This window comes from Microtus pennsylvanicus, chromosome 7, assembly GCF_037038515.1.
Source record: "Microtus pennsylvanicus isolate mMicPen1 chromosome 7, mMicPen1.hap1, whole genome shotgun sequence".
Taxonomy (NCBI): Eukaryota; Metazoa; Chordata; class Mammalia; order Rodentia; family Cricetidae; genus Microtus; species Microtus pennsylvanicus.
Window position 1 is genome coordinate 61,618,733 of NC_134585.1, and position 22,421 is coordinate 61,641,153.

Below are 22,421 nucleotides of genomic sequence, written 5' to 3' on the forward strand. Positions count from 1 at the left end.
AGACATTGTGTTCCTAGAGCAGAGTGAAGACAGTGTGTTCCTAATGCAGAGTGAAGACAGTGTGCTCCTAATGCAGAGTGAAGACATTGTGATCCTAATGCAGAGTGAAGACAGTGTGTTCCTAGAGCAGAGTGAAAACAGTGTGTTCCTAACGCAAAGTGAAGACATTGTGTTCCTAATGCATAGTGAAGACAGTGTGTTCTTAATGTAGAGTGAAAAGAGTGTGTTCCAAAAGCAGAGTAAAGACAGTGTGTTCCTAACGCAGAGTGAAGACAGTGTCTTCCTAGAGTAGAGTGAAGACAGTGTGTTTCTAATGTAGAGTTGCGATGTATGTGCATGGAGCAGAGTGAAGACAGTGTGATCCTAATGCAGATTGAAGACAGTGTGTTCCTAGAGCAGAGTTGCGGTGTATGTGCATGGAGCATAGTAAAGACAGTGTGTTCCTAGAGCAGAGTTGCGGTGTATGTGCATGGAGCATAGTAAAGACAGTGTGTTCCTAGAGCAGAGTGAAGACAGTGTTTTCCAAGAGCAGAGTGAAGACAGTGTGTTCCTACAGCAGATTGAAAACAGTGTGTTCCTAACGCAAAGTGAAGACAGTGCGTTCCTAAAGCAGAGTGAAGACATTGTGTTCCTAATGCAGAGTGAAGACAGTGTGTTCCTAATGCAGAGTGAAGACAGTGTGTTCCTAATGCAGAGTGAAGACATTGTGATCCTAATGCAGAGTGAAGACAGTGTGTTCCTAGAGCAGAGAGAAAACAGTGTGTTCTTAATGTAGAGTGAAAAGAGTGTGTTCCTAAAGCAGAGTGAAGACAGTGTGTTCCTAATGCAGAGTTGCCATGTATGTGCATGGAGCAGAGTGATGACAGTGTGATGCTAATGCAGAGTGAAGACAGTGTGTTCCTAGAGCAGAGTGAAGACAGTGTGTTCCTAGAGCATAGTTGCGGTGTATGTGCATGGAGCACAATGAAGACCGTGTGTTCCTAACGCAGAGTGAAGACAGTGTGTTCCTAGAGCATAGTGAAGACAGTGTGTTCCTACAGCAGAGTAAAAAAAGTGGGTTCCTAGAGCAGAGTGAAGACAGGGTGTTCCTAATGCAGAGTGAAGACATTGTGTTCCTAACGCAGAGTTGCAGTGTATGTGCATGGAGCAAAGTGAAGACAGTGTGTTCCTAGAGCAGAGTTGCGGTGTCGTGCATGGAGCAGAGTGAAAACAGTGTTTTACTAACTCAGAGTGAAGACAGTGTCTTCCTAACGCAAAATGAAGACAGTGTTTTCTTAATGCAGAGTGAAGATAGTGTGTTCCTAATGTAGAGTGAAAAGAGTGTGTTCCTAGAGCAGAGTGAAGACAGTGTATTCTTAACGAAGACTGAAGACAGCATGATCCTAATGCAGAGTGAAGACAGTGTGTTCCTAGAAGAAGTGAAGAAAGTATGTTCCTAACGCAGAGTGAAGACAGTGTGTCCTAACGCAGAGTTGCGGTGTATGTGCATGGAGCAGAGTGAAGACAGTGTGTTGCTAACGCAGAGTGAAGACAGGATGTTCCTAACGCAGAGTGAAGACAGTGTGTTCCTAACGCAGAGTGAAGACAGTGTGTTCCTAACGCAGAGGTGCTGTGTATGTGCATGGAGCAGAGTAAAGTCTGTGTGTTCCTAGAGCATGGTGAAGACAATGTGTTCCTAGAGCAGAGTGAAGACAGTGTGTTCCTAGAGCAGAGTGAAGACAGTGTGTTCCTAACACAGAGTTGCGGTGTATGTAAATGGAGCAGAGTGAAGACAGTGTGATCCTAATCCAGAGTGAAGACAGTGTGTTCCTAGAGCAGAGTGAAAACAGTGTATTCCTATTTCAGACTGAAGACTGTGTGTTTTTAATGCAGAGTGAAGACAGTATGTTCCTGGAGCAGAGTGAAGACAGATGTTCCTAGAGCAGAGTGAAGAGAGTGTGTTCCTAATGCAGAGTGAAGACAGTATGTTCCTGAAGCAGAGTGAAAACAGAGTCTACCTAGAGCAGAGTGAAGACAGTGTGTTCCTAGAGCAGAGTTAAGACAGTTTGTTCCTGGAGCAGAGTGAAGACAGTGTGTTTTAAGCAGAGTGAAGACAGTGTGTTCATAGAGTAAATGAAGACAGTGTGTTCCTAATGCAGAGTGAAGACAGTATGTTCCTGGAGCAGAGTGAACACAGAGTGTTTCTAGAGCAGAGTGAAGACAGTGTGTTCCCAAGCAGAGTGAAGACAGTGTGTTCCTAACGCAGAGTGAAGACAGTGTGTTTGTTTCGCCGAGTTGCAGTGTTTGTGGATGGAGCAGAGTGAAGACAGTTTGTTACTAGAGCAGAGTGAAGACAGTATGTTCCTAGAGCAGAGTGAAGACAGTGTGTTCCTAAAGCAGAGTGAAGACAGTGTATTCCTAGAGCAGAGTGGAAACAGTGTGTTCCTAACGCAAAGTGAAGACGATGTGTTCCTAATGCAGAGGTAAGACAGTGTGTTCTAATGTAGAGTGAAAAGAGTGTGTTCCTAGAGCAGAGTGAAGAGAGTGTTTTCCTAATGCAGAGTTGCGGTGTATGTGCATGGAGCAGAGTGAAGACAGTGTGATCCTAATGCAGAGTGAAAACAGTATGTTCCTAGAGCAGAGTGAAGACAGTGTGTTCCTGAGCAGAGTGAAGACAGTGTGTTCCTAGAGCAGAGTGAAGACAGTGTGTTCCTAACGCATAGTGAAGACAGTGTGTTCCTAGAGCAGAGTGAAGACAGTCTGTTCTTGGAAGAGAGTGAAAACTGTATATTCCTAAGGCAGAGTGAAGACAGCGTGATCCTAATGCAGAGTGAAGACAGTGTGTTCCTAGAAGAAGTGAAGAAAGTATGTTCCTAACGCAGAGTGAAGACAGTGTGTCCTAACGCAGAGTGCGGTGTATGTGCATGGAGCAGAGTGAAGACAGTGTGTTGCTAACGCAGAGTGAAGACAGTATGTTCCTAAAGCAGAGTGAAGACAGTGTGTTCTTAACGCAGAGTTGCTGGGTATGTGCATGGAGCAGAGTGAAGTCAATGTGTTCCTAGAGAAGAGTGAAGACAATGTGTTCCTAGAGCAGAGTGAAGACAGTGTGTTCCTAACGCAGAGTTGCGGTGTATGTGCATGGAGCAGAGTGAAGACAGTGTGATCCTAATCCAGAGTGAAGACAGTGTGTTCCTAGAGCAGAGTGAAAACAGTGTGTTCCTATTGCAGAGTGAAGACAGTGTGTTCCTAATGCATAGTGAAGACAGTATGTTCCTGGAGCAGAGTGAAGACAGAGTGTTCCTAGATCAGAGTGAAGACAGTGTGTTCCTAAAGCAGAGTGAAGACAGTGTGTTCCTAATGCAGAGTGAAGACAGTGTGTGTTCCTAATGCAGATTGAATATAGTGTGTTCCTAACTCAGAGTGAAGACAGTATGTTCCTGGAGCAGAGTGAACACAGAGTATTCCTAGAGAAGAGTGAAGACAGTGTTTTCCTAAGCAGAGTGAAGACATTGTGTTCCTAGAGCAGAGTGAAGATAGTGTGTTCCTAGAGCAGAGTGAAGACAGTGTGTTCCTAACGAAGAGTGAAGACAGTGTGTTCCTAGAGCAGAGTGAAAACAGTGTGTTCCTGATGCAAAGTGAAGACACTGTGTTCCTAATGCAGAGTGAAGACAGTGTGTTCTTAATGTAGAGTGAAAAGAGTGTGTTCCTAGAGCAGAGTGAAGAGAGTGTTTTCCTAATGCAGAGTTGCGGTGTATGTGCATGGAGAGTGTGAAGACAGTGTGATCCTAATGCAGAGTGAAGACAGTGTGTTCCTAGAGCAGAGTGAAAACAGTGTGTTCCTAGAGCAGAGTGAAGACAGTGTGGTCCTAGAGCAGAGTGAAGACAGTGTGTTCCTAATGCAGAGTGAAGACAGGATATTCCTAGAGCAGAGTGAAGACAGTGTGTTCCTGAGCAGAGTGAAGACAGTGTGTTCCTAGAGCAGAGTGAAGACAGTGTGTTCCTAACGCAGAGTGAAGACAGTGTGTTCGTATCGCAGAGTTGCAGTGTATGTGCATGGAGCAGAGTGAAGACAGTTTGTTTTTAGAGCAGAGTGAAACAGTATGTTCCTAGAGCAGAGTGAAGACAGTGTGTTCCTAAAGCAGAGTGAAGACAGTGTGTTCCTGATGCAGAGTGAAGACAGTGTGTTCCTAATGCAGAGTGAAGATAGTGTGTTCCTAACTCAGAGTGAAGACAGTATGTTCCTGGAGCAGAGTGAACACAGAGTATTCCTAGAGCAGAGTGAAGACAGTGTGTTCCTAAGCAGAGTGAAGACAGAGTGTTCCTAGAGCAGAGTGAAGACAGTGTGTTCCTAAGCAGTGTGAAGACAGTGTGTTCCTATTTCTGTGTGAAGACAGTGTGTTCCTAATGCAGAGTGAAGACAGTGTGTTCCTAAGCAGAGTGAAGACAGTGTGTTCCTAGAGCAGAGTGAAGACAGTGTGTTCCTAGAGCAGAGTGAAGACAGTGTGTTCCTAACGCAGAGTGAAAAAAGTGTGTTCCTAGAGCAGAGTGAAGACAATGTGTTCCTAGAGCAGAGTGAAGACAGTGTGTTCATAACGCAGAGTTGCAGTGTATGTGCACGGAGCAGAGTGAAGACAGTGTGATCCTAATCCTGAGTGAAGACAGTGTGTTCCTAGAGAAGAGTGAAAACAGTGTGTTCCTATTGCAGAGTGAAGACAGTGTGTTCCTAATGCAGAGTAAAGAGAGTATGTTCCTGGAGTAGAGTGAAGACAGAGTGTTCCTAGAGCAGAGTGAAGACAGTGTGTTCCTAAGCAGAGTGAAGGCAGTGTATTCCTAGTGCAGAGTGAAGGCAGTGTGTTCCTAATGCAGAGTGAAGACAGTGTGTTCCTAGAGCAGAAGGAAGACAGGTGTTCCTAAAGCAGAGTGAAGACAGTATGTTCCTGGAGCAGAGTGAACACAGAGTGTTCCTAGAGCAGAGTGAAGATAGTGTGTTCCTAATCAGAGTGAAGACAATGTGTTCCTAGAGCAGAGTGAAGACAGTGTGTTCCTAGAGCAGAGTGAAGACAGTGTGTTCCTAACGCAGAGTGAAGACAGTGTGTTCGTATCGCGGAGTTGCAGTGTATGTGCATGGAGCAGAGTGAAGACAGTTTGTTCCTTGTGCAGAGTGAAGACAGTATGTTCCTAGAGCAGAGTGAAGACAGTGTGTTCCTAAAGCAGAGTGAAGACAGTGTGTTCCTAGAGCAGAGTGAAAACAGTGTGTCCCTGACGCAAAGTGAAGACACTGTGTTCCTAATGCAGAGTGAAGAGAGTGTGTTTAATGTAGAGTGAAAGGAGTGTGTTCCTAGAGCAGAGTGAAGAGAGTGTGTTCCTAATGCAGAGTAAAGAGAGTATGTTCCTGGAGTAGAGTGAAGACAGAGTGTTCCTAGAGCAGAGTGAAGACAGTGTGTTCCTAAGCAGAGTGAAGACAGTGTGTTCCTAGTGCAGAGTGAAGGCAGTGTGTTCCTAATGCAGAGTGAAGACAGTGTGTTCCTAGAGCAGAGTGAAGACAGTGTGTTCCTAACGCAGAGTGAAGACAGTGTGTTCCTAGAGCAGAGTGAAGACGGTCTGTTCCTAGAAGAGAGTGAAAACAGTGTATTCCTAAGGCAGAGTGAAGACAGCGTGATCCTAATGCAGAGTGAAGACAGTGTGTTCCTAGAAGAAGTTAAGAAAGTATGTTCCTAACGCAGAGTGAAGACAGTGTGTCCTAACGAAGAGTTGCGGTGTATGTGCATGGAGGAGAGTGAAGACAGTGTGTTGCTAACGCAGAGAGAAGACAGTATGTTCCTAACGCAGAGTGAAGACAGTGTGTTCTTAACGCAGAGTTGCTGTGTATGTGCATGGAGTAGAGTGAAGTCAGTGTGTTCCTAGAGCAGAGTGAAGACAATGTGTTCCTAGAGCAGAGTGAAGACAGTGTGTTCGTAACGCAGAGTTGCGGTGTATGTGCATGGAGCAGAGTGAAGACAGTGTGATCCTAATCCAGAGTGAAGACATTGTGTTCCTAGAGCAGATTGAAAACAGTGTGTTCCTATTGCAGAGTGAAGACAGTGTGTTCCTAATGCAGAGTGAAAACAGTATGTTCCTGGAGCAGAGTGAAGACAGAGTGTTCCTAGAGCAGAGTGAAGACAGTGTGTTCCTAATGCAGAGTGAAGACAGTATGTTCCTAGAGCAGAGTGAACACAGAGTGGTCCTAGAGCAGAGTGAAGACAGTGTGTTCATAAGCAGAGTGAAGACAGTGTGTTCCTAGAGCAGAGTGAAGACAGTGTGTTCCTAACGCAGAGTGAAGACAGTGTGTTCGTATCGCAGAGTTGCAGTGTATGTGCATGGAGCAGAGTGAAGACAGTTTGTTTTTAGAGCAGAGTGAAACACTATGTTCCTAGAGCAGAGTGAAGACAGTGTGTTCCTAAAGCAGAGTGAAGACAGTGTGTACCTGATGCAGAGTGAAGACAGTGTGTTCCTAATGCAGAGTGAAGATAGTGTGTTCCTAACTCAGAGTGAAGACAGTATGTTCCTGGAGCAGAGTGAACACAGAGTATTCCTAGAGCAGAGTGAAGACAGTATGTTCCTAAGCAGAGTGAAGACAGAGTGTTCCTAGTGCAGAGTGAAGACAGTGTGTTCCTAAGCAGTGTGAAGACAGTGTGTTCCTATTTCTGTGTGAAGACAGTGTGTTCCTAGAGCAGAGTGAAGACAGTGTGTTTTTAGAGCAGAGTGAAGACAGTGTGTTCCTAACGCAGATTGAAGACAGTGTGTTCGTATCGCAGAGTTGCAGTGTTTGTGCATGGAGCAGAGTGAAGACAGTTTGTTCCCAGAGCAGAGTGAAGACTGTATGTTCCTAGAGCTGATTGAATACAGTTTGTTCCGAGAGCAGAGTGAAGACAGTGTTTTCCTAGAGCAGAGTGAAGACAGTGTGTTCCTAACGCAGAGTGAAGACAGTGTGTTCCTAGAGCAGAGTGAAGACAGTGTGTTCCTAACCCAGAGTTGTCTTGTATGAGCATGGAGCAGAGTGAAGACAGTGTGAACCTAATGCAGAGTGAAGACAGTGTGCTCCTAGAGCAGTGTGAAAAAGTATGTTCCTAACGCAGAGTGAAGACCGTGTGTGCTAATGCAGAGTTGCGGTGTATGTGCATGGAGCAGAGTGAAGACAGTATGTTACTAACGCAGAGTGAAGACAGAATTTTCCTAACGCAGAGTGAAGACAGTGTGTTCCTAACGCAGAGTTGCTGTGTATGTGCATGGAACAGAGTGAAGACAGTGTCTTCCTAACGCAGAGTGAAAAAAGTGTGTTCCTAGAGCAGAGTGAAGACAATGTGTTCCTAGAGCAGAGTGAAGACAGTGTGTTCATAACGCAGAGTTGCAGTGTATGTGCACGGAGCAGAGTGAAGACAGTGTGATCCTAATCCTGAGTGAAGACAGTGTGTTACTAGAGAAGAGTGAAAACAGTGTGTTCCTATTGCAGAGTGAAGACAGTGTGTTCCTAATGCAGAGTAAAGAGAGTATGTTCCTGGAGTAGAGTGAAGACAGAGTGTTCCTAGAGCAGAGTGAAGACAGTGTGTTCCTAAGCAGAGTGAAGACAGTGTGTTCCTAGTGCAGAGTGAAGGCAGTGTGTTCCTAATGCAGAGTGAAGACAGTGTGTTCCTAGAGCAGAAGGAAGACAGGTGTTCCTAATGCAGAGTGAAGACAGTATGTTCCTGGAGCAGAGTGAACACAGAGTGTTCCTAGAGCAGAGTGAAGATAGTGTGTTCCTAATCAGAGTGAAGACAATGTGTTCCTAGAGCAGAGTGAAGACAGTGTGTTCCTAGAGCAGAGTGAAGACAGTGTGTTCCTAACGCAGAGTGAAGACAGTGTGTTCGTATCGCGGAGTTGCAGTGTATGTGCATGGAGCAGAGTGAAGACAGTTTGTTCCTTGTGCAGAGTGAAGACAGTATGTTCCTAGAGCAGAGTGAAGACAGTGTGTTCCTAAAGCAGAGTGAAGACAGTGTGTTCCTAGAGCAGAGTGAAAACAGTGTGTCCCTGACGCAAAGTGAAGACACTGTGTTCCTAATGCAGAGTGAAGAGAGTGTGTTTAATGTAGAGTGAAAAGAGTGTGTTCCTAGAGCAGAGTGAAGAGAGTGTTTTCCTAATGCAGAGTTGTGCTGTATGTGCATGGAGCAGAGTGAAGACAGTGTGATCCTAATGCAGAGTGAAGACAGTGTGTTCCTAGAGCGGAGTGAAAACACTGTGTTCCTAGAGCAGAGTGAAGACAGTGTGGTTCTAGAGCAGAGTGAAGACAGTGTGTTCCTAATGCAGAGTGAAGACAGTATGTTCCTAGAGCAGAGTGAAGACAGTGTGTTCCTGAGCAGAGTAAAGACAGTGTGTTCCTAGAGCAGAGTGAAGACAGTGTGTTCCTAACGCAGAGTGAAGACAGTGTGTTCCTAGAGCAGAGTGAAGACAGTCTGTTCCTAGAAGAGAGTGAAAACAGTGTATTCCTAAGGCAGAGTGAAGACAGCGTGATCCTAATGCAGAGTGAAGACAGTGTGTTCCTAGAAGAAGTTAAGAAAGTATGTTCCTAACGCAGAGTGAAGACAGTGTGTCCTAAGGAAGAGTTGCGGTGTATGTGCATGGAGCAGAGTGAAGACAGTGTGTTGCTAACGCAGAGAGAAGACAGTATGTTCCTAACGTAGAGTGAAGACAGTGTGTTCTTAACGCAGAGTTGCTGTGTATGTGCATGGAGCAGAGTGAAGTCAGTGTGTTCCTAGAGCAGAGTGAAGACAATGTGTTCCTAGAGCAGAGTGAAGACAGTGTGTTCCTAACGCAGAGTTGCGGTGTATGTGCATGGAGCAAAGTGAAGACAGTGTGATCCTAATCCAGAGTGAAGACAGAGTGTTCCTAGAGCAGAGTGAAGACAGTGTGTTCCTAATGCAGAGTGAAGACAGTATGTTCCTAGAGCATAGTGAACACAGAGTGTTCCTAAAGCAGAGTGAAGACAGTGTGTTCATAAGCAGAGTGAAGACAGTGTGTTCCTAGAGCAGAGTGAAGACAGTGTGTTCCTAGAGCAGAGTGAATACAGTGTGTTCCTATCGCAGAGTGAAGACAGTGTGTTCGTATCGCAGAGTTGCAGTGTATGTGCATGGAGCAGAGTGAAGACAGTTTGTTTTTAGAGCAGAGTGAAGACAGTATGTTCCTAGAGCAGAGTGAAGACAGTGTGTTCCTAAAGCAGAGTGAAGACAGTGTGTTCCTAATGCAGAGTGAAGACAGTGTGTTCCTAATGCAGAGTGAAGATAGTGTGTTCCTAACTCAGAGTGAAGACAGTATGTTCCTGGAGCAGAGTGAACACAGAGTATTCCTAGAGCAGAGTGAAGACAGTGTGTTCCTAAGCAGAGTGAAGACAGAGTGTTCCTAGAGCAGAGTGAAGACAGTGTGTTCCTAAGCAGTGTGAAGACAGTGTGTTCCGAGAGCAGAGTGAAGATAGTGAGTTCCTAGAGCAGAGTGAAGACAGTGTGTTCCTAATGCAGAGTGAAGACAGTGTGTTCGTATCGCAGAGTTGCAGTGTATGTGCATGGAGCAGAGTGAAGACAGTTTGTTTTTAGAGCAGAGTGAAGACAGTATGTTCCTAGAGCAGAGTGAAGACAGTGTGTTCCTAAAGCAGAGTGAAGACAGTGTGTTCCTAATGCAGAGTGAAGACAGGGTGTTCCTAATGCAGAGTGAAGATAGTGTGTTCCTAACTCAGAGTGAAGACAATATGTTCTTGGAGCAGAGTGAACACAGAGTATTCCTAGAGCAAAGTGAAGACAGTGTGTTCCTAAGCAGAGTGAAGACAGAGTGTTCCTAGAGCAGAGTGAAGACAGTGTGTTCCTAAGCAGTGTGAAGACAGTGTGTTCCGAGAGCAGAGTGAAGATAGTGTGTTCCTAGAGCAGAGTGAAGACAGTGTGTTCCTAAGGCAGAGTGAAGACAGTGTGTTCGTATCGCAGAGTTGCAGTGTATGTGCATGGAGCAGAGTGAAGACAGTTTGTTCCTAGAGCAGAGTGAAGACTGTATGTTCCTAGAGCTGAGTGAAGACAGTGTGTTCCTAGAGCAGAGTGAAGACAGTGTTTTCCTAGAGCAGAGTGAAGACAATGTGTTCCTAACGCAGAGTGAAGACAGTGTGTAACTAGAGTAGAGTGAAGACAGTGTGTTTCTAATGTAGAGCTGCGATGTATGTGCATGGAGCAGAGTGAAGACAGTGTGATCCTAATGCAGAATGAAGACAGTGAGTTCCTAGAGCAGAGTGAAGACCGTGTGTTCCTAGAGCACAGTTGCGGTGTACGTGCATGGAGCATAGTAAAGACAGTGTGTTCCTAACGCAGAGTGAAGACAGTGTGTTCCTAGAGCAGAGTGAAGACAGTGTGTTCCTACAGCAGAGTGAAAACAGTGTGTTCCTAACGCAAAGTGAAAACAGTGCGTTCCTAAGCAGAGTGAAGACATTGTGATCCTAATGCAGAGTGAAGACAGTGTGTTCCTAGAACAGGGTGAAAACAGTGCATTCCTAATGCAGAGTGAAGACAGTGTGTTCCTAGAGCAGAGTGAAGACAGTGAGTTCCTAACCCAGAGTTGTCTTGTATGTGCATGGAGCAGAGTGAAGACAGTGTGAACCTAATCAGAGTGAAGACAATGTGTTCCTAATGCAGAGTGAAGACAGTGTGTTCCTAGAGCAGAAGGAAGACAGGTGTTCCTAATGCAGAGTGAAGACAGTATGTTCCTGGAGCAGAGTGAACACAGAGTGTTCCTAGAGCAGAGTGAAGACAGTGTGTTCCTAATCAGAGTGAAGACAATGTGTTCCTAGAGCAGAGTGAAGACAGTGTGTTCCTAGAGCAGAGTGAAGACAGTGTGTTCCTAACGCAGAGTGAAGACAGTGTGTTCGTATAGCGGAGTTGCAGTGTATGTGCATGGAGCAGAGTGAAGACAGTTTGTTCCTTGTGCAGAGTGAAGACAGTATGTTCCTAGAGCAGAGTGAAGACAGTGTGTTCCTAAAGCAGAGTGAAGACAGTGTGTTCCTAGAGCAGAGTGAAAACAGTGTGTCCCTGACGCAAAGTGAAGACACTGTGTTCCTAATGCAGAGTGAAGAGAGTGTGTTTAATGTAGAGTGAAAAGAGTGTGTTCCTAGAGCAGAGTGAAGAGAGTGTTTTCCTAATGCAGAGTTGCGGTGTATGTGCATGAAGCAGAGTGAAGACAGTGTGATCCTAATGCAGAGTGAAGACAGTGTGTTCCTAGAGCGGAGTGAAAACACTGTGTTCCTAGAGCAGAGTGAAGACAGTGTGGTCCTAGAGCAGAGTGAAGACAGTGTGTTCCTAATGCAGAGTGAAGACAGTATATTCCTAGAGCAGAGTGAAGACAGTGTGTTCCTGAGCAGAGTAAAGACAGTGTGTTCCTAGAGCAGAGTGAAGACAGTGTGTTCCTAACGCAGAGTGAAGACAGTGTGTTCCTAGAGCAGAGTGAAGACAGTCTGTTCCTAGAAGAGAGTGAAAACAGTGTATTCCTAAGGCAGAGTGAAGACAGCGTGATCCTAATGCAGAGTGAAGACAGTGTGTTCCTAGAAGAAGTTAAGAAAGTATGTTCCTAAGGCAGAGTGAAGACAGTGTGTCCTAACGAAGAGTTGCGGTGTATGTGCATGGAGCAGAGTGAAGACAGTGTGTTGCTAACGCAGAGAGAAGACAGTATGTTCCTAACGTAGAGTGAAGACAGTGTGTTCTTAACGCAGAGTTGCTGTGTATGTGCATGGAGCAGAGTGAAGTCAGTGTGTTCCTAGAGCAGAGTGAAGACAATGTGTTCCTAGAGCAGAGTGAAGACAGTGTGTTCCTAACGCAGAGTTGCGGTGTATGTGCATGGAGCAAAGTGAAGACAGTGTGATCCTAATCCAGAGTGAAGACAGAGTGTTCCTAGAGCAGAGTGAAGACAGTATGTTCCTAATGCAGAGTGAAGACAGTATGTTCCTAGAGCATAGTGAACACAGAGTGTTCCTAGAGCAGAGTGAAGACAGTGTGTTCATAAGCAGAGTGAAGACAGTGTGTTCCTAGAGCAGAGTGAAGACAGTGTGTTCCTAGAGCAGAGTGAACACAGTGTGTTCCTATCGCAGAGTGAAGACAGTGTGTTCGTATCGCAGAGTTGCAGTGTATGTGCATGGAGCAGAGTGAAGACAGTTTGTTTTTAGAGCAGAGTGAAGACAGTATGTTCCTAGAGCAGAGTGAAGACAGTGTGTTCCTAAAGCAGAGTGAAGACAGTGTGTTCCTAATGCAGAGTGAAGACAGTGTGTTCCTAATGCAGAGTGAAGATAGTGTGTTCCTAACTCAGAGTGAAGACAGTATGTTCCTAGAGCAGAGTGAACACAGAGTATTCCTAGAGCAGAGTGAAGACAGTGTGTTCCTAAGCAGAGTGATGACAGAGTGTTCCTAGAGCAGAGTGAAGACAGTGTGTTCCTAAGCAGTGTGAAGACAGTGTGTTCCGAGAGCAGAGTGAAGATAGTGAGTTCCTAGAGCAGAGTGAAGACAGTGTGTTCGTATCACAGAGTTGCAGTGTATGTGCATGGAGCAGAGTGAAGACAGTTTGTTCCTAGAGCAGAGTGAAGACTGTATGTTCCTAGAGCTGAGTGAAGACAGTAAGTTCCGTGAGCAGAGTGAAGACAGTGCTTTCCTAGAGCAGAGTGAAGACAGTGTGTTCCTAACGCAGAGTGAAGACAGTGTGTTCCTAGAGTAGAGTGAAGACAGTGTGTTTCTAATGTAGAGTTGCGATGTATGTGCATGGAGCAGAGTGAAGACAGTGTGATCCTAATGCAGAATGAAGACAGTGAGTTCCTAGAGCAGAGTGAAGACCGTGTGTTCCTAGAGCAGAGATGCGGTGTACGTGCATGGAGCATAGTAAAGACAGTGTGTTCCTAACGCAGAGTGAAGACAGTGTGTTCCTAGAGCAGAGTGAAGACAGAGTGTTCCTAGAGCATATTGAAGACAGTGTGTTCCTAATGCAGAGTGAAGACAGTATGTTCCTAGAGCAGAGTGAACACAGAGTGTTCCTAGAGCAGAGTGAAGACAGTGTGTTCATAGGCAGAGTGAAGACAGTGTGTTCCTAGAGCAGAGTGAAGACAGTGTGTTCCTAGAGCAGAGTGAAGACAGTGTGTTCCTAACGCAGAGTGAAGACCGTGTGTTCGTATCGCAGAGTTGCAGTGTATGTGCATGGAGCATAGTGAAGACAGTTTGTTTTTAGAGCAGAGTGAAGACAGTATGTTCCTAGAGCAGAGTGAAGACAGTGTGTTCCTAAAGCAGAGTGAAGACAGTGTGTTCCTAATGCAGAGTGAAGACAGGGTGTTCCTAATGCAGAGTGAAGATAGTGTGTTCCTAACTCAGAGTGAAGACAATATGTTCTTGGAGCAGAGTGAACACAGAGTATTCCTAGAGCAAAGTGAAGACAGTATGTTCCTAAGGCAGAGTGAAGACAGTGTGTCCTAACGAAGAGTTGCGGTGTATGTGCATGGAGCAGAGTGAAGACAGTGTGTTGCTAACGCAGAGAGAAGACAGTATGTTCCTAACGTAGAGTGAAGACAGTGTGTTCTTAACGCAGAGTTGCTGTGTATGTGCATGGAGCAGAGTGAAGTCAGTGTGTTCCTAGAGCAGAGTGAAGACAATGTGTTCCTAGAGCAGAGTGAAGACAGTGTGTTCCTAACGCAGAGTTGCGGTGTATGTGCATGGAGCAAAGTGAAGACAGTGTGATCCTAATCCAGAGTGAAGACAGAGTGTTCCTAGAGCAGAGTGAAGACAGTATGTTCCTAATGCAGAGTGAAGACAGTATGTTCCTAGAGCATAGTGAACACAGAGTGTTCCTAGAGCAGAGAGAAGACAGTGTGTTCATAAGCAGAGTGAAGACAGTGTGTTCCTAGAGCAGAGTGAAGACAGTGTGTTCCTAGAGCAGAGTGAACACAGTGTGTTCCTATCGCATAGTGAAGACAGTGTGTTCGTATCGCAGAGTTGCAGTGTATGTGCATGGAGCAGAGTGAAGACAGTTTGTTTTTAGAGCAGAGTGAAGACAGTATGTTCCTAGAGCAGAGTGAAGACAGTGTGTTCCTAAAGCAGAGTGAAGACAGTGTGTTCCTAATGCAGAGTGAAGACAGTGTGTTCCTAATGCAGAGTGAAGATAGTGTGTTCCTAACTCAGAGTGAAGACAGTATGTTCCTGGAGCAGAGTGAACACAGAGTATTCCTAGAGCAGAGTGAAGACAGTGTGTTCCTAAGCAGAGTGAAGACAGTGTGTTCGTAGAGCAGAGTGAAGACAGTGTGTTCCTAAGCAGTGTGAAGACAGTGTTTTCCGAGAGGAGAGTGAAGATAGTGAGTTCCTAGAGCAGAGTGAAGACAGTGTGTTCGTATCGCAGAGTTGCAGTGTATGTGCATGGAGCAGAGTGAAGACAGTTTGTTCCTAGAGCAGAGTGAAGACTGTATGTTCCTAGAGCTGAGTGAAGACAGTAAGTTCCGAGAGCAGAGTGAAGACAGTGCTTTCCTAGAGCAGAGTGAAGACAGTGTGTTCCTAACGCAGAGTGAAGACAGTGTGTTCCTAGAGTAGAGTGAAGACAGTGTGTTTCTAATGTAGAGTTGCGATGTATGTGCATGGAGCAGAGTGAAGACAGTGTGATCCTAATGCAGAATGAAGACAGTGAGTTCCTAGAGCAGAGTGAAGACCGTGTGTTCCTAGAGCAGAGATGCGGTGTACGTGCATGGAGCATAGTAAAGACAGTGTGTTCCTAACGCAGAGTGAAGACAGTGTGTTCCTAGAGCAGAGTGAAGACAGAGTGTTCCTAGAGCATATTGAAGACAGTGTGTTCCTAATGCAGAGTGAAGACAGTATGTTCCTAGAGCAGAGTGAACACAGAGTGTTCCTAGAGCAGAGTGAAGACAGTGTGTTCATAGGCAGAGTGAAGACAGTGTGTTCCTAGAGCAGAGTGAAGACAGTGTGTTCCTAGAGCAGAGTGAAGACAGTGTGTTCCTAACGCAGAGTGAAGACCGTTTGTTCGTATCGCAGAGTTGCAGTGTATGTGCATGGAGCATAGTGAAGACAGTTTGTTTTTAGAGCAGAGTGAAGACAGTATGTTCCTAGAGCAGAGTGAAGACAGAGTGTTCCTAAAGCAGAGTGAAGACAGTATGTTCCTAATGCAGAGTGAAGACAGGGTGTTCCTAATGCAGAGTGAAGATAGTGTGTTCCTAACTCAGAGTGAAGACAATATGTTCTTGGAGCAGAGTGAACACAGAGTATTCCTAGAGCAAAGTGAAGACAGTGTGTTCCTAAGCAGAGTGAAGACAGAGTGTTCCTAGAGCAGAGTGAAGACAGTGTGTTCCTAAGCAGTGTGAAGACAGTGTGTTCCGAGAGCAGAGTGAAGATAGTGTGTTCCTAAGGCAGAGTGAAGACAGTGTGTTCGTATCGCAGAGTTGCAGTGTATGTGCATGGAGCAGAGTGAAGACAGTTTGTTCCTAGAGCAGAGAGAAGACTGTATGTTCCTAGAGCTGAGTGAAGACAGTGTGTTCCTAGAGCAGAGTGAAGACAGTGTTTTCCTAGAGCAGAGTGAAGACAATGTGTTCCTAACGCAGAGTGAAGACAGTGTGTTCCTAGAGTAGAGTGAAGACAGTGTGTTTCTAATGTAGAGTTGCGATGTATGTGCATGGAGCAGAGTGAAGACAGTGTGATCCTAATGCAGAATGAAGACAGTGAGTTCCTAGAGCAGAGTGAAGACCGTGTGTTCCTAGAGCACAGTTGCGGTGTACGTGCATGGAGCATAGTAAAGACAGTGTGTTCCAAACGCAGAGTGAAGACAGTGTGTTCCTAGAGCAGAGTGAAGACAGTGTGTTCCTACAGCAGAGTGAAAACAGTGTGTTCCTAACGCAAAGTGAAGACAGTGCGTTCCTAAGCAGAGTGAAGACATTGTGATCCTAATGCAGAGTGAACACAGAGTGTTCCTAGAGCAGGGTGAAAACAGTGCATTCCTAATGCAGAGTGAAGACAGTGTGTTCCTAGAGCAGAGTGAAGACAGTGAGTTCCTAACCCAGAGTTGTCTTGTATGTGCATGGAGCAGAGTGAAGACAGTGTGAACCTAATCAGAGTGAAGACAATGTGTTCCTAATGCAGAGTGAAGACAGTGTGTTCCTAGAGCAGAAGGAAGACAGGTGTTCCTAATGCAGAGTGAAGACAGTATGTTCCTGGAGCAGAGTGAACACAGAGTGTTCCTAGAACAGAGTGAAGACAGTGTGTTCCTAATCAGAGTGAAGACAATGTGTTCCTAGAGCAGAGTGAAGACAGTGTGTTCCTAGAGCAGAGTGAAGACAGTGTGTTCCTAACGCAGAGTGAAGACAGGGTGTTCGTATAGCGGAGTTGCAGTGTATGTGCATGGAGCAGAGTGAAGACAGTTTGTTCCTTGTGCAGAGTGAAGACAGTATGTTCCTAGAGCAGAGTGAAGACAGTGTGTTCCTAAAGCAGAGTGAAGACAGTGTGTTCCTAGAGCAGAGTGAAAACAGTGTGTCCCTGACGCAAAGTGAAGACACTGTGTTCCTAATGCAGAGTGAAGAGAGTGTGTTTAATGTAGAGTGAAAAGAGTGTGTTCCTAGAGCAGAGTGAAGAGAGTGTTTTCCTAATGCAGAGTTGCGCTGTATGTGCATGGAGCAGAGTGAAGACAGTGTGATCCTAATGCAGAGTGAAGACAGTGTGTTCCTAGAGCAGAGTGAAAACACTGTGTTCCTAGAGCAGAGTGAAGACAGTGTGGTCCTAGAGCAGAGTGAAGACAGTGTGTTCCTAATGCAGAGTGAAGACAGTATGTTCCTAGAGCAGAGTGAAGACAGTGTGTTCCTGAGCAGAGTAAAGACAGTGTGTTCCTAGAGCAGAGTGAAGACAGTGTGTTCCTAACGCAGAGTGAAGACAGTGTGTTCCTAGAGCAGAGTGAAGACAGTCTGTTCCTAGAAGAGAGTGAAAACAGTGTATTCCTAAGGCAGAGTGAAGACAGCGTGATCCTAATGCAGAGTGAAGACAGTGTGTTCCTAGAAGAAGTTAAGAAAGTATGTTCCTAAGGCAGAGTGAAGACAGTGTGTCCTAACGAAGAGTTGCGGTGTATGTGCATGGAGCAGAGTGAAGACAGTGTGTTGCTAACGCAGAGAGAAGACAGTATGTTCCTAACGTAGAGTGAAGACAGTGTGTTCTTAACGCAGAGTTGCTGTGTATGTGCATGGAGCAGAGTGAAGTCAGTGTGTTCCTAGAGCAGAGTGAAGACAATGTGTTCCTAGAGCAGAGTGAAGACAGTGTGTTCCTAACGCAGAGTTGCGGTGTATGTGCATGGAGCAAAGTGAAGACAGTGTGATCCTAATCCAGAGTGAAGACAGAGTGTTCCTAGAGCAGAGTGAAGACAGTGTGTTCCTAATGCAGAGTGAAGACAGTATGTTCCTAGAGCATAGTGAACACAGAGTGTTCCTAGAGCAGAGTGAAGACAGTGTGTTCATAAGCAGAGTGAAGACAGTGTGTTCCTAGAGCAGAGTGAAGACAGTGTGTTCCTAGAGCAGAGTGAATACAGTGTGTTCCTATCGCAGAGTGAAGACAGTGTGTTCGTATCGCAGAGTTGCAGTGTATGTGCATGGAGCAGAGTGAAGACAGTTTGTTTTTAGAGCAGATTGAAGACAGTATGTTCCTAGAGCAGAGTGAAGACAGTGTGTTCCTAAAGCAGAGTGAAGACAGTGTGTTCCTAATGCAGAGTGAAGACACTGTGTTCCTAATGCAGAGTGAAGATAGTGTGTTCCTAACTCAGAGTGAAGACAGTATGTTCCTGGAGCAGAGTGAACACAGAGTATTCCTAGAGCAGAGTGAAGACAGTGTGTTCCTAAGCAGAGTGAAGACAGAGTGTTCCTAGAGCAGAGTGAAGACAGTGTGTTCCTAAGCAGTGTGAAGACAGTGTGTTCCGAGAGCAGAGTGAAGATAGTGAGTTCCTAGAGCAGAGTGAAGACAGTGTGTTCCTAACGCAGAGTGAAGACAGTGTGTTCGTATCGCAGAGTTGCAGTGTATGTGCATGGAGCAGAGTGAAGACAGTTTGTTCCTAGAGCAGAGTGAAGACTGTATGTTCCTAGAGCTGAGTGAAGACAGTAAGTTCCGAGAGCAGAGTGAAGACAGTGCTTTCCTAGAGCAGAGTGAAGACAGTGTGTTCCTAACGCAGAGTGAAGACAGTGTGTTCCTAGAGTAGAGTGAAGACAGTGTGTTTCTAATGTAGAGTTGCGATGTATGTGCATGGAGCAGAGTGAAGACAGTGTGATCCTAATGCAGAATGAAGACAGTGAGTTCCTAGAGCAGAGTGAAGACCGTGTGTTCCAAGAGCAGAGTTGCGGTGTACGTGCATGGAGCATAGTAAAGACAGTGTGTTCCTAACGCAGAGTGAAGACAGTGTGTTCCTAGAGCAGAGTGAAGACAGAGTGTTCCTAGAGCATATTGAAGACAGTGTGTTCCTAATGCAGAGTGAAGACAGTATGTTCCTAGAGCAGAGTGAACACAGAGTGTTCCTAGAGCAGAGTGAAGACAGTGTGTTCATAAGCAGAGTGAAGACAGTGTGTTCCTAGAGCAGAGTGAAGACAGTGTGTTCCTAGAGCAGAGTGAAGACAGTGTGTTCCTAACGCAGAGTGAAGACCGTGTGTTCGTATCGCAGAGTTGCAGTGTATGTGCATGGAGCAGAGTGAAGACAGTTTGTTTTTAGAGCAGAGTGAAGACAGTATGTTCCTAGAGCAGAGTGAAGACAGTGTGTTCCTAAAGCAGAGTGAAGACAGTGTGTTCCTAATGCAGAGTGAAGACAGTGTGTTCCTAATGCAGAGTGAAGATAGTGTGTTCCTAACTCAGAGTGAAGACAATATGTTCTTGGAGCAGAGTGAACACAGAGTATTCCTAGAGCAAAGTGAAGACAGTGTGTTCCTAAGCAGAGTGAAGACAGAGTGTTCCTAGAGCAGAGTGAAGACAGTGTGTTCCTAAGCAGTGTGAAGACAGTGTGTTCCGAGAGCAGAGTGAAGATAGTGTGTTCCTAGAGCAGAGTGAAGACAGTGTGTTCCTAAGGCAGAGTGAAGACAGTGTGTTCGTATCGCAGAGTTGCAGTGTATGTGCATGGAGCAGAGTGAAGACAGTTTGTTCCTAGAGCAGAGTGAAGACAGTGTGTTCCTAGAGCAGAGTGAAGACAGTGTTTTCCTAGAGCAGAGTGAAGACAATGTGTTCCTAACGCAGAGTGAAGACAGTGTGTTCCTAGAGTAGAGTGAAGACAGTGTGTTTCTAATGTAGAGTTGCGATGTATGTGCATGGAGCAGAGTGAAGACAGTGTGATCCTAATGCAGAATGAAGACAGTGAGTTCCTAGAGCAGAGTGAAGACCGTGTGTTCCTAGAGCACAGTTGCGGTGTACGTGCATGGAGCATAGTAAAGACAGTGTGTTCCTAACGCAGAGTGAAGACAGTGTGTTCCTAGAGCAGAGTGAAGACAGTGTGTTCCTACAGCAGAGTGAAAACAGTGTGTTCCTAACGCAATGTGAAGACAGTGCGTTCCTAAGCAGAGTGAAGACATTGTGATCCTAATGCAGAGTGAAGACAGTAGGTTCCTAGAGCAGGGTGAAAACAGTGCATTCCTAATGCAGAGTGAAGACAGTGTGTTCCTAGAGCAGAGTGAAGACAGTGAGTTCCTAACCCAGAGTTGTCTTGTATGTGCATGGAGCAGAGTGAAGACAGTGTGAACCTAATCAGAGTGAAGACAATGTGTTCCTAATGCAGAGTGAAGACAGTGTGTTCCTAGAGCAGAAGGAAGACAGGTGTTCCTAATGCAGAGTGAAGACAGTATGTTCCTGGAGCAGAGTGAACACAGAGTGTTCCTAGAGCAGAGTGAAGACAGTGTGTTCCTAATCAGAGTGAAGACAATGTGTTCCTAGAGCAGAGTGAAGACAGTGTGTTCCTAGAGCAGAGTGAAGACAGTGTGTTCCTAACGCAGAGTGAAGACAGTGTGTTCGTATAGCGGAGTTGCAGTGTATGTGCATGGAGCAGAGTGAAGACAGTTTGTTCCTTGTGCAGAGTGAAGGCAGTATGTTCCTAGAGCAGAGTGAAGACAGTGTGTTCCTAAAGCAGAGTGAAGACAGTGTGTTCCTAGAGCAGAGTGAAAACAGTGTGTCCCTGACGCAAAGTGAAGACACTGTGTTCCTAATGCAGAGTGAAGAGAGTGTGTTTAATGTAGAGTGAAAAGAGTGTGTTCCTAGAGCAGAGTGAAGAGAGTGTTTTCCTAATGCAGAGTTGCGCTGTATGTGCATGGAGCAGAGTGAAGACAGTGTGATCCTAATGCAGAGTGAAGACAGTGTGTTCCTAGAGCGGAATGAAAACACTGTGTTCCTAGAGCAGAGTGAAGACAGTGTGGTCCTAGAGCAGAGTGAAGACAGTGTGTTCCTAATGCAGAGTGAAGACAGTATGTTCCTAGAGCAGAGTGAAGACAGTGTGTTCCTGAGCAGAGTAAAGACAGTGTGTTCCTAGAGCAGAGTGAAGACAGTGTGTTCCTAACGCAGAGTGAAGACAGTGTGTTCCTAGAGCAGAGTGAAGACAGTCTGTTCCTAGAAGAGAGTGAAAACAGTGTATTCCTAAGGCAGAGTGAAGACAGCGTGATCCTAATGCAGAGTGAAGACAGTGTGTTCCTAGAAGAAGTTAAGAAAGTATGTTCCTAACGTAGAGTGAAGACAGTGTGTTCTTAACGCAGAGTTGCTTTGTATGTGCATGGAGCAGAGTGAAGTCAGTGTGTTCCTAGAGCAGAGTGAAGACAATGTGTTCCTAGAGCAGAGTGAAGACAGTGTGTTCCTAACGCAGAGTTGCGGTGTATGTGCATGGAGCAAAGTGAAGACAGTGTGATCCTAATCCAGAGTGAAGACAGAGTGTTCCTAGAGCAGAGTGAAGACAGTGTGTTCCTAATGCAGAGGGAAGACAGTATGTTCCTAAAGCATAGTGAACACAGAGTGTTCCTAGAGCAGAGTGAAGACAGTGTGTTCATAAGCAGAGTGAAGACAGTGTGTTCCTAGAGCAGAGTGAAGACAGTGTGTTCCTAGAGCAGAGTGAATACAGTGTGTTCCTATCGCAGAGTGAAGACAGTGTGTTCGTATCGCAGAGTTGCAGTGTATGTGCATGGAGCAGAGTGAAGACAGTTTGTTTTTAGAGCAGAGTGAAGACAGTATGTTCCTAGAGCAGAGTGAAGACAGTGTGTTCCTAAAGCAGAGTGAAGACAGTGTGTTCCTAATGCAGAGTGAAGACAGTGTGTTCCTAATGCAGAGTGAAGATAGTGTGTTCCTAACTCAGAGTGAAGACAGTATGTTCCTGGAGCAGAGTGAACACAGAGTATTCCTAGAGCAGAGTGAAGACAGTGTGTTCCTAAGCAGAGTGAAGACAGAGTGTTCCTAGAGCAGAGTGAAGACAGTGTGTTCCTAAGCAGTGTGAAGACAGTGTGTTCCGAGAGCAGAGTGAAGATAGTGAGTTCCTAGAGCAGAGTGAAGACAGTGTGTTCCTAACGCAGAGTGAAGTCAGTGTGTTCGTATCGCAGAGTTGCAGTGTATGTGCATGGAGCAGAGTGAAGACAGTTTGTTCCTAGAGCAGAGTGAAGACTGTATGTTCCTAGAGCTGAGTGAAGACAGTAAGTTCAGAGAGCAGAGTGAAGACAGTGCTTTCCTAGAGCAGAGTGAAGACAGTGTGTTCCTAACGCAGAATGAAGACAGTGTGTTCCTAGAGTAGAGTGAAGACAGTGTGTTTCTAATGTAGAGTTGCGATGTATGTGCATGGAGCAGAGTGAAGACAGTGTGATCCTAATGCAGAATGAAGACAGTGAGTTCCTAGAGCAGAGTGAAGACCGTGTGTTCCTAGAGCAGAGTTGCGGTGTACGTGCATGGAGCATAGTAAAGACCGTGTGTTCCTAACGCAGAGTGAAGACAGTGTGTTCCTAGAGCAGAGTGAAGACAGAGTGTTCCTAGAGCATATTGAAGACAGTGTGTTCCTAATGCAGAGTGAAGACAGTATGTTCCTAGAGCAGAGTGAACACAGAGTGTTCCTAGAGCAGAGTGAAGACAGTGTTTTCCTAAGCAGAGTGAAGACAGTGTGTTCCGAGAGCAGAGTGAAGATAGTGTGTTCCTAGAGCAGAGTGAAGACAGTGTGTTCCTAAGGCAGAGTGAAGACAGTGTGTTCGTATCGCAGAGTTGCAGTGTATGTGCATGGAGCAGAGTGAAGACAGTTTGTTCCTAGAGCAGAGTGAAGACTGTATGTTCCTAGAGCTGAGTGAAGACAGTGTGTTCCTAGAGCAGAGTGAAGACAGTGTTTTCCTAGAGCAGAGTGAAGACAATGTGTTCCTAACGCAGAGTGAAGACAGTGTGTTCCTAGAGTAGAGTGAAGACAGTGTGTTTCTAATGTAGAGT